This window comes from Ipomoea triloba, chromosome 4 (assembly GCF_003576645.1).
Source record: "Ipomoea triloba cultivar NCNSP0323 chromosome 4, ASM357664v1".
In the NCBI taxonomy this organism is placed as follows: Eukaryota; Viridiplantae; Streptophyta; class Magnoliopsida; order Solanales; family Convolvulaceae; genus Ipomoea; species Ipomoea triloba.
In genome coordinates, this window is record NC_044919.1 from 18,739,123 (window position 1) to 18,748,897 (window position 9,775).

Genomic DNA, 9,775 nt, shown 5'->3' on the forward strand with positions numbered 1-9,775 from the left:
GAAAAGAAAAGATGGAGTGAATAAGTGTTGGTTCAAAATGGTACTTTGAATGACAAAATCTTTGAGGATGGAAGAGAGGATAAAATGAGAAAGGAAGTGCAAAATTTTCTTGAGGGGCTAAACATGATGCGAAATGATACTCTTTGGTTAATGATGAAAAGTGTGCTCCCCGTAATCGTGCTAGAGTTTGAGGGTGGTCGACACCGTTGGGCATACCTTAAATTGAGGGTAGACGGGATGCATGGTGTGGTCCCGCTCTTGGTATGTTTTGCCAGATGACAAGCATCGCGTCTAGCCAAGGACGTTAAACGTGGCACTTCTTGAGAAGCAACCTAATGTAGTCTTGTGTATAATATAGTTGTTTACTTTGTTTCCTTGTTGCTTTGATTTTTTATGGCCCAGTTTGAGCTAACCATGTAGGTGATTTTGTTAGGAAACATTAGAAATTGAGCATAAAAGGTCAAAAGTGGTGAAATAGCAAAGAAAAACAGGGCAAAGTGTAGGGGAACATTCTGTTTCCCATCCACGATCGTGGATTGGAAACAAAAGTTTTCACGCTCTCATCGACACTCGTGGAACAAAAGTGGATGGAAAACAGAAACATCCGCAATTTAATCCACGAACGTGGATTGGATCATGGATGAAAACTATAAAGGTCCACTTCTCCATCCACGAACATGGATTTTTAGTGGATTAGAACTAGAAACATCCACGATCGTGGACGAGGGTCTGAGCAGAAATCGTGGAAATGCAGTCTTTTAAGCCTCATTCTTTCATTCCATCCATCCCAAACCACGAAAGTTCCTCTCTACACGAAGGTAACAAGCTTCTAGCTATTTCTCTCCCAAGTTTGAGGATTTTCAAGTCTTAATATTGCCAAAACTCATCTCCAAAGGTAAAAATCCTGAGTCTCCATTCTTCCATTGTCATGGTTATGAAGCTTTCTCTCTCTAAAATCTTGAAATTGAGTCTACATTGTGGAATAGACATTGATGGCTGAAAATTGTGAAATGTAGCTAGCATTGCATGAGAGAACATTATTGTTTTGCATGCTTGTGGTTCTTTGCTATAATTGTTGAATATTGAGAATGCTTTGGAGAACCCTAGGTTTTCAAATAGGAAATTTGCATATGGGTTGGATGATAAGCATTGTGTTTTGTGAAATTGGTGTTGAAAATGCTTTAATATATGTCTTTATGGTTATCCTTGATGATGAATTGCACACATTGTCACATTATCTTGTTGATTCACACTCACATGTTGCAACTCCATTGTGCAAATTTGAGGAAGAAGATGAAGTTGAACTTTTTGTTGACCATGAATGGTGTGCTATGAATTCTTGATTTTTGAGTTTTGATTAGTCATTGGTTGAATATATTTTGGGGGAAAATGAGAAAATAAGAGGGAAATGATGAAGAAATTTTGGAGAAAAAGAGAGAAAGACAAATGAGAAAGGGTGTGTAAAGTTGGTTACTTGAATACATTGTACGCTTGCTAGTAGTGCAATCTGAGGAAGTTGAAAAGAAAGATATATGTAGAGAGGGTGGTCTCATGGTTCTCTTGTTGAAAATTTTGTTAAATAATGCCTCTTGATTGTGTTGTGATAATATGCGTTCGGTGGGTGTTTATTAAAGAATGTAGGGTGAACCCCGGGTTTTGTCGGTCTCTAGGGAAGACAAATTGGAAATGTTAATAGGCTCTCAATCCAAGGAATAAAGTGCACAATCATCATATGCCATGTCACAATGAATGGATGAACGAATAAAGAGTCAAGTTGTAGTAACAAAGTTGCAAAGAATAGGTTTGAAGACAATTAAAAGGAAACTAGGAATGAGTTGTTAATTAGATGTGATGCATCATGGTGTTTACTTAGGTACTAGGTAGATTGCATTGCATTGGTTGCTATTCTTGAGAGGCTTTTCTATTTCCTTTCTCCTTCCGGTCTACTAAGCTTGCCTTAGGATTTGAGTACTTTTAGGTAACCAAGAGCCTAATGGACATTTCATCAAACACTTTGCATTCACCCCATTTCCTACTCCTACCTTTCGGTGTAAACGCAAGAAATTATAATTGAGTTAGAGCTACGTGAACTCTAGCAATCTCTTGCATAGGATCCATGCCTTATAACATTCCTAGATGTGGTCATACTCTAGAAAGCATACAAATTATCAAGAATGACAAAAGTCGATCAATCAATCCAATGCAATTCAATCACCTAGTTAGGAATTTAGGTTTACACTAGCATCACATCGAATTGCACAACTCAATTCTTATAAAAGAATTAGCTACACATGCTAGCAAATTAAATCATGATTAACCTAATTCACAAATTGAAAATGCAATTGAAAGTAAAATTGGAATGAAAATCAAGACAAAGAATTGAGATTACCTAAGTAATTGAATTCACAATCCAAAAACAATTGACTTCCAAATTTGATCTTCAAGTACAAGATTGAGCTAAAATCTAAGTGTACTTTCTACAAATTCTCTCTCTACCATCTAGGAACTTCTAAAATCTAGCAAAAGTCCCCCCCAAAAATCTACCAAAAATATCTCTAAAATATCTAATCTAGGCCTTAAATAGCTTTCCTCTAAAAACACTTCTTTAAATTCGCGCCCAAGAATAATCTACGAGCGTCGAACACTCGTGGATCCTTCACTTATCATTCCCACGCCACCTTTCACGCTCGTAGATTGGTGCGTGGAACTTTCTGTTTCATTCCTACGAGTCAGTCCATGCTCATAGGCTTTCCGTGGAGATATCCAATTAAGCTTCATCCCTTGGTTGCTTCTTTATCAAGTCCACATGCTTTCTCTTTAAGTCAAACCCTTCAAAACCATCTAAAGTGCACCAAATGATAGAGTTTTGCAAAGATTATGTGATACCCCGTATTTTCTAGGCACTATACGAGGGTCTTATGTGCGTACGGGGCTAATTTCATTAAATTTTCCTCAAAATTGTTTTTAGTCTCCAAAACCTAGTTACCTAATTTTATTTATTCCTTGAGCTCCAAATTTGACCTAATATTATATTAAGTCTAATAATTCCTAATCTTATTATACATATAGATATATGATACACTATTAATGTACTTAATATATACTTCTCAAAGTTAACCCTAATCCAACTCTAAACCTCATTTGTCTAAATCAATCTCTGCCTCTGCATATCTCTCTCGTATCCCTCTTTTCCTCACCTCATCATCTTCATTCATTTTTTTTTCGTAACCTCTGTGCTCCTCTGGCGAGGTGATGATTTTTGGATGATGCAAAAGTCAATGGTTCCTATTAGATTGGTCAAGTTGCTATAAGGTGTGAACGGGAACCTAGACTTCAATGAGTAAGATTTATGTATACTCAAAATTTATTTACCCCAAATCAAATTATTTAATATGTGCTTATGTGGTATTATATTTAAATCTATCGAAAATAAATTTATTATTATTATTGAATAAATTGGTAAATAGGTGAAATTATGAGTACATGACTTATGAAAATTATTGGATTTATGTGGATTATGGCATAGTAAGATTTATGTCTACCCAAAATTATTTTACCCCAAGTCAAATTTATTTACTACGTGAATATGTGCAAGATTTATTAAGGAATAATTATGTGATTATATGATTATTGGTTACTGTATGATTTATGGTGTATAATTTGATTATTATGGATTTATATGAATTATGATATTTGTAGTGAATTGTGGAAATATATATGATTTGTGATATTATGTGAGATTATGAAATTATTTAAATTGTGAATTATGGTATATAAATGAAAAGTATGGAATATATGATGGAATTATGAAATTTGGTAGTCTGTGAAGCTACGAATTATATATGGGAATTTATGGATTTATAGAGAAATAATGAATTATGGTGAAGTTATGAATTTGAGAAATTAATTATTGAAGGTGATATCTACTATTTTGTACAATAATTCACCCCTTATTTTAGTTGTATTTCCTTTATCCTAGTGAAATTGAGAATTGTTTGTGTGTTATATTGTCCAAGTGTTGAATTATCTACAAGGAGCAACAAAAGAAGAATTTTAGAACATTTTGGACAAGTTTTGGAAGAAAATGAAATTACAAGGAAGGAAGGAAACAAGAATACGATTTGGAAAAGAATTGGAAGTTGCCTAATGGGCCAAGGCCCATCTACCTCCTATATATTCTACCTATTCTCTACAATTGAAGGAGGTCCCCTTACAGAGCTCCCAACCCTAGTTAGTTTTAGTTTATTTTTCCCTTCTCTTTATATTTCCCTGGTATAGTTTAGATTAGTTTTATATTAGATTATTTAATCTCAAGCTTGGAATCACGGATTGAAGTTGGAATTGTTCTTCATCATCAGTAAAGTTTTCTCTTCCCTTTATATTCCTTGCAATATTTATGATGATTTATTATTACTTTGTTTTGTTTACTTTTATGATGCATGAGTAGTTAACTTTTGGGTTTGGATTGGGGTCCTATTGCTATTCTTGATGCTAGATTTGTGATTATTGCATAAAGGGAAATAATTGTTTACCTAGGGTTTATGTTTGAGTTGGATTATATTTTCCTCTTATTGATAATTGATGCGCAGCTTTTATTGATTTGTTTTGGAGAGGATTTCATCACAACGAAAGTTGGGTGAAAGACTCAGCCTAACCAATTTCAACCCAATTTTTCCTACTATGAGAATAGGGGTAATTTGGGGGCTTACAGTGCTTTTGTGTTTAAGGTTATGATTGATGCATCACGAAAGTGGGGCAATCTTAGCCTAATTCTTGTTATTGATTACGAAAGTAGCTAACTTGAATTCTTGAGTGCATTGCTAATAAATCCCTTGGTTAATTGTTTTTCCCTAATTTTGAGTTTGTTAGAGCATCAAGATTGCAATACCCCTAATCTGACCCCACTCTTTTATCATATAGTTATCTCTTATTTAATTTGCATCTTTTATTTTATTCTAATTCCTAAATCATATTTTCCTTGGATTCTAGTGAATTCCAATACTTTAGTGCCTAGGATTTAATAATTCACACAATACGTGCCATAGCCCCAATCCTCAGCGGAACGACATTTACACCCTCTTTTTACACTCATCATTATACCTCATCATCAGAAGGATATAAAAATATTCATTTTGTCATGGAAGATTGTTTCAGAAGGATATAAAAATATTCATTTTGTCACGGAAGATTGTTGAGAATTGGTAATATGAACTTTCAATTGGTTTAATGGGTACAAAGGTTATAGATATAGTTGTAAAGTTATATGAGTATTTGGGTGTAATGACTTTTGATGTAAGATGCGAGATTTGATGGTTATAGTTATTTATATATTTTGTCCCGGAGGATGGTGATATTTGGAGGTTTTGAACTCTCCTTTTTGGTTATTATTATTATTGTGAGAGCTGAGATCTCTCTATTTGGTTTTGGCCATCGGTTTGTGGATTCGTCAGGTTGATTTGGATTTGGTTTTGTCCACCGGTTCTTAGATTCGTCCAGGTCGTTTGGTATTGGGTTGAAAGCTTGAAATTTTCCATTTGGATCCATTCCTCCTTGACACTGTATATAATAACTATTGTTGGACATTTGAAAAGTTAACCAATTAGTTGGAAAATTTACCTTGGTGGTTATTGTGAGAGTTCTGGATACTCTCTATTTGGTGGTTATATAGAGAGATTGGAATTCTCTCTTTGGTTATTATTTTATGAATTTGGAGATTATCTTTAGTGATTATTATGATTTGGAAATACTTTGTGGTTTAAGGATTCAAAATCTCTCTTTGATGATTATATCAAGATTTAAAAATTTGAGTACTAATGGTATTATGAAATGTCTTGAGGAAATGGTTATATGCAAATGTTGAGGTAAAAATTATATGGTGAATATTGAGGAAAAAGTGGTTGAATGATTTTGGTTTATGGATAGGCAATGCCTTGATCTCCTAGAAATTTTGTGGATATTTTTATATATACTTTGATGTGTGATTTCCTCAAGTTAGATTTTTAATTGGTTAAAGATTATTGATATTGATGAGAATAACAATGCTTAAGGGGTTAATGTGGAATTATGTGACTTATGTGTTATGTACTATGTGTAAATATTTTACCGGGTGGAATAAGTCTTACCAACTGTTCAATGCTGACTTTGTTTCCCCTCCTTAGCTCTTTTGCAAGTGTTGTTGCATGACATTTGGAGCATTGGGCATGAGAACGAATCACCTATAGAATTTAATATTTAATTAGATTAGTTAGTTGGTTGGTTTGTTAGATTTTTTGTACTAGTACATACCTTGGGTTATTATTCTCAATAAATATTTTTTTGAGACATAAACCTTGAACTATTTTTATTTGGTTGTTTTTAGCCTGTGCGTTTAGATATAAGTTGTATCTAAACGTGGCAGTAGCATCCCTATTTCCTTAGTTTTGTTAATCTTTCGCAACTGAAAATAATTTTTAATCAAATAAATTTCTTTTTATCAAACATTTTGGTTTTTGGAAAATGGGGGTGTTAGAGATTAGCGCTTTAGAGAAAATATCACCATAAGTTAGCCACATAAAGGTATCAAATAGCACAATTTCAACCCTTTATTAGACCCTTAACCATAGGTATCTTTGGCATCTATCGAAGTTTTCACACTTTAACTTTGCTTGCCCTCAAGCAAATCTCAATCAAATCAAGATCATCTAAATGCCAAAGATATCTATGACAACCTAATCAATTCAACTAGTCAAGCAAGAACGAGGGTGCAAGAAAACGGAGAGGGTGAAATCCATCATCCTATCTACAAAGGGTGTTAACCATAAGTCATCAACTATAGGAATATACAAAGGAAGCAAAAACCCCTTTAAAATCCAATTAAGCATCGGGAAACCATTTCACACCAATTAACCAAGCATGCAATCCAAGTTTTGGGTTCACCTTTCATTTTGCAAGGGCCTTCAAGCCGATCCCACTAGTGGGAAACGATGTACACAACTTAGCCAACTCGTCCAACCAAACGCCAAAGCCCAAATGCACAAAAGTAATTGAAGGTAAGGGCATGGATCGCTCACCGCCAATGGCTTGGGCGGTCCCTCTTTTTTTCTCAACTTCCTAGGGAAATGTCATTGGGCACCCAACTTCACATGGAGCCCCATGCTTGTTTGAAGGTCGGTGTAATAGGTACCCGAACCCTAGCGAAGTGGCTCACCTCCTCTCTATTTTCTCATCTTCTAGGATAACGACATTGGGTCAACCTACTTTACATAGATCTACACTTTTTCAAAGACGGTGCAATGGTTGCCCAAATTCTAGCAAGATGGCTCACCTCGGATCTTACCTCTAAGAGCGGCATTGCTTAGCCTTTTCTAACTTTCACCATATCAAACCCTCATGCTTTTTACTAGGGATAGAGGATTTCCCCTCAATGCTCACCATAGGCTCACCTTTTGCCCCATGCCCTACCAAGATTATTCAATTCTCGGGCTTCGCTTACCATTATCCTTCTCAAGTTAAGGTGTGCACACTCCCACTTCGAGAGATCCTTGACTAAAGTCCTAACAAAATAAGAGGTGAACAACATGGAAGCACACAAAAATTTGAACTTCTTTGGTTCTAAGCATTTGCAGTTAACTTCACCGAGAGAACATCTAATTTGAACAAAGCCTACTGGATGAACCTATTTCATTTGTGGAACATGAAAAAGGGGGAGTCAATCAACATGGGGGCACAAGCGAAAAGGTGGCTTACAACTCAAAGCAAGGAGAATGTTATCAACATCTTCATTGGTCCTTTGGTGACCACATTGTGCCATGGACTCGTGCTTAAAGAGAAGCATACAAACTTTGGCTAGAGCATGACAACTGAACTGATGATATAACAATCATTATTGTACACATAAAAAACCTGTCAATGATGAACTGTCAGATTCGTAGTGCAACTACTCTATTCTTCTTCTGCCACTGAATCCTATGATTCTATTTGTATTAATATCTGGAAGTAGTGATGATTGTGTTGGTTGCTATTTCAATTTGAATGGACTTTCATTTGGATACCGGTGTATTAATTTGTGTATTGATGGTAGGACCGTAGGATACACACAATGACACAAACACACACGCACACATAAACATACTATTGTGATTGGTGGCTTCATCTTCAAGTTCTTAAAAAAAAATCATATTAAGCTTCAAATTTTAAATTTTGATAGTCAGGTGCAAGCAAGCACTACTGATATGAGTGGAGGAAAAGGACTAAATATGGAGAAAGGAACGATTGGAATTTATTCCACTCCTAGATGACATAATCTGGGTGACTCCTTATGTCCATTGTTCCTTATGACCGCGGTATGCAAATTGCTTGAGTTGTATTTGGTTGAGCCTCTGGAAAGTACCTTCCAATAATCCACCGCTCCCCGGTCTATGTAGAAATTAGACTGGTAGTTGCAAAATGCATATCTTCCCATTTCCTCTTGGGTGTAGATCTACAAGTATTTCCCAAATCATTGACCGAGAGGATGTATGACTTGTTGAACACTATGAAAAAGATTGAGTGGTTGTTGTCATTGGACTCCTTGGTGAGTTCTAAATGGCAAGGAACTCATATGTGACCGGAGAATAAGTGCCCCATCTCCACCCGAAGATAGTGCTCCATTGTGGGTGTGCAACCATAGCCTCCACCTCTTCCCTACACCCAAATGAGTCCAAAATGGGGTAGTCAAAGTATTTCCCTCCAATAATCTTCAAAGTCTTTAAGTGGGCCACCTTTGCCAACTCGGTGGTTTTCAACCTCCTCGGCACTCTCGCCCCAAGAATTGTTTCCTCATCCTCAATGTCTTGCATTTCCCCCTCCGCCGGACCATGACTCGAGCTTCCTTGGTCCAATTTCCTCTTCTTCGCCAATTCCTTAGTTCTTCCCATTGTTCCTACAAAGTCTCAATAAAAGAATTCCTTCTATGATTACAATGGTTAGCAATAAACACAACACTCTTCTTTTTCTCTCTTTTCTTTTTTTCTTGCTTTTTCGAATTTCTACTCAATTTCTTTTTCCTTTTTTTTTCAAAATGTGGGCATTATTTCCCTTCAATTTACATCAATTGTCACTCACAAAGTCATCATTAATCAACACATGACCAATTATCCAACAAGAATCAAGAATTTGCAATTTCACTTCATGGTCAACCATTCAAAAAGTCAACTTCATCTTCTTCCCCAATTCATGTTTGTAGTCTTTGAACTTTGGATTTGAACTATGTGATGTTTGGTTTTTAGTAGTGTGTTTGGACTTTAGATTGCTATTTTGTTATATAATGTTTATTCTTTGTATTTAGACTATGTGAATATGTGTTTGTTTGGTAGTGTGTTTGAAAAATTAGGAAATATTGAGAATTGAGGTTCTTAAACCAAACCAAATATCGAATCAAAACTGAAATTTTTCATACCGAACTATAATGTTAAACTGAATGGTATTTTTTTTTAAACCGAAAAATCAAACGTGAAATCAAAATAAAAAAAAACTGAACCGAATATCGAAACGCCCACCCTTATTAGATAGTAGAAAGAAGTAGAGTAACAAGAGTTGTCTTGTGAAAAACTTGAGCCTTAAGGTCAGCTTTGTGACCAAGGCTTAATTGAGTTCTCTTATTGTACTAACGCATCATAGTGCAATCTCTTAGTAGTTTAAGAAGATTAGTGGAGTAGGCTAGGTTTTGACCGAACTTATTATAAAAATTCTCTCTCTATCTATCTCTTTACATACTAAATTACTTTCTAGCATAACCAACCAAACTTAAAATTTAAAA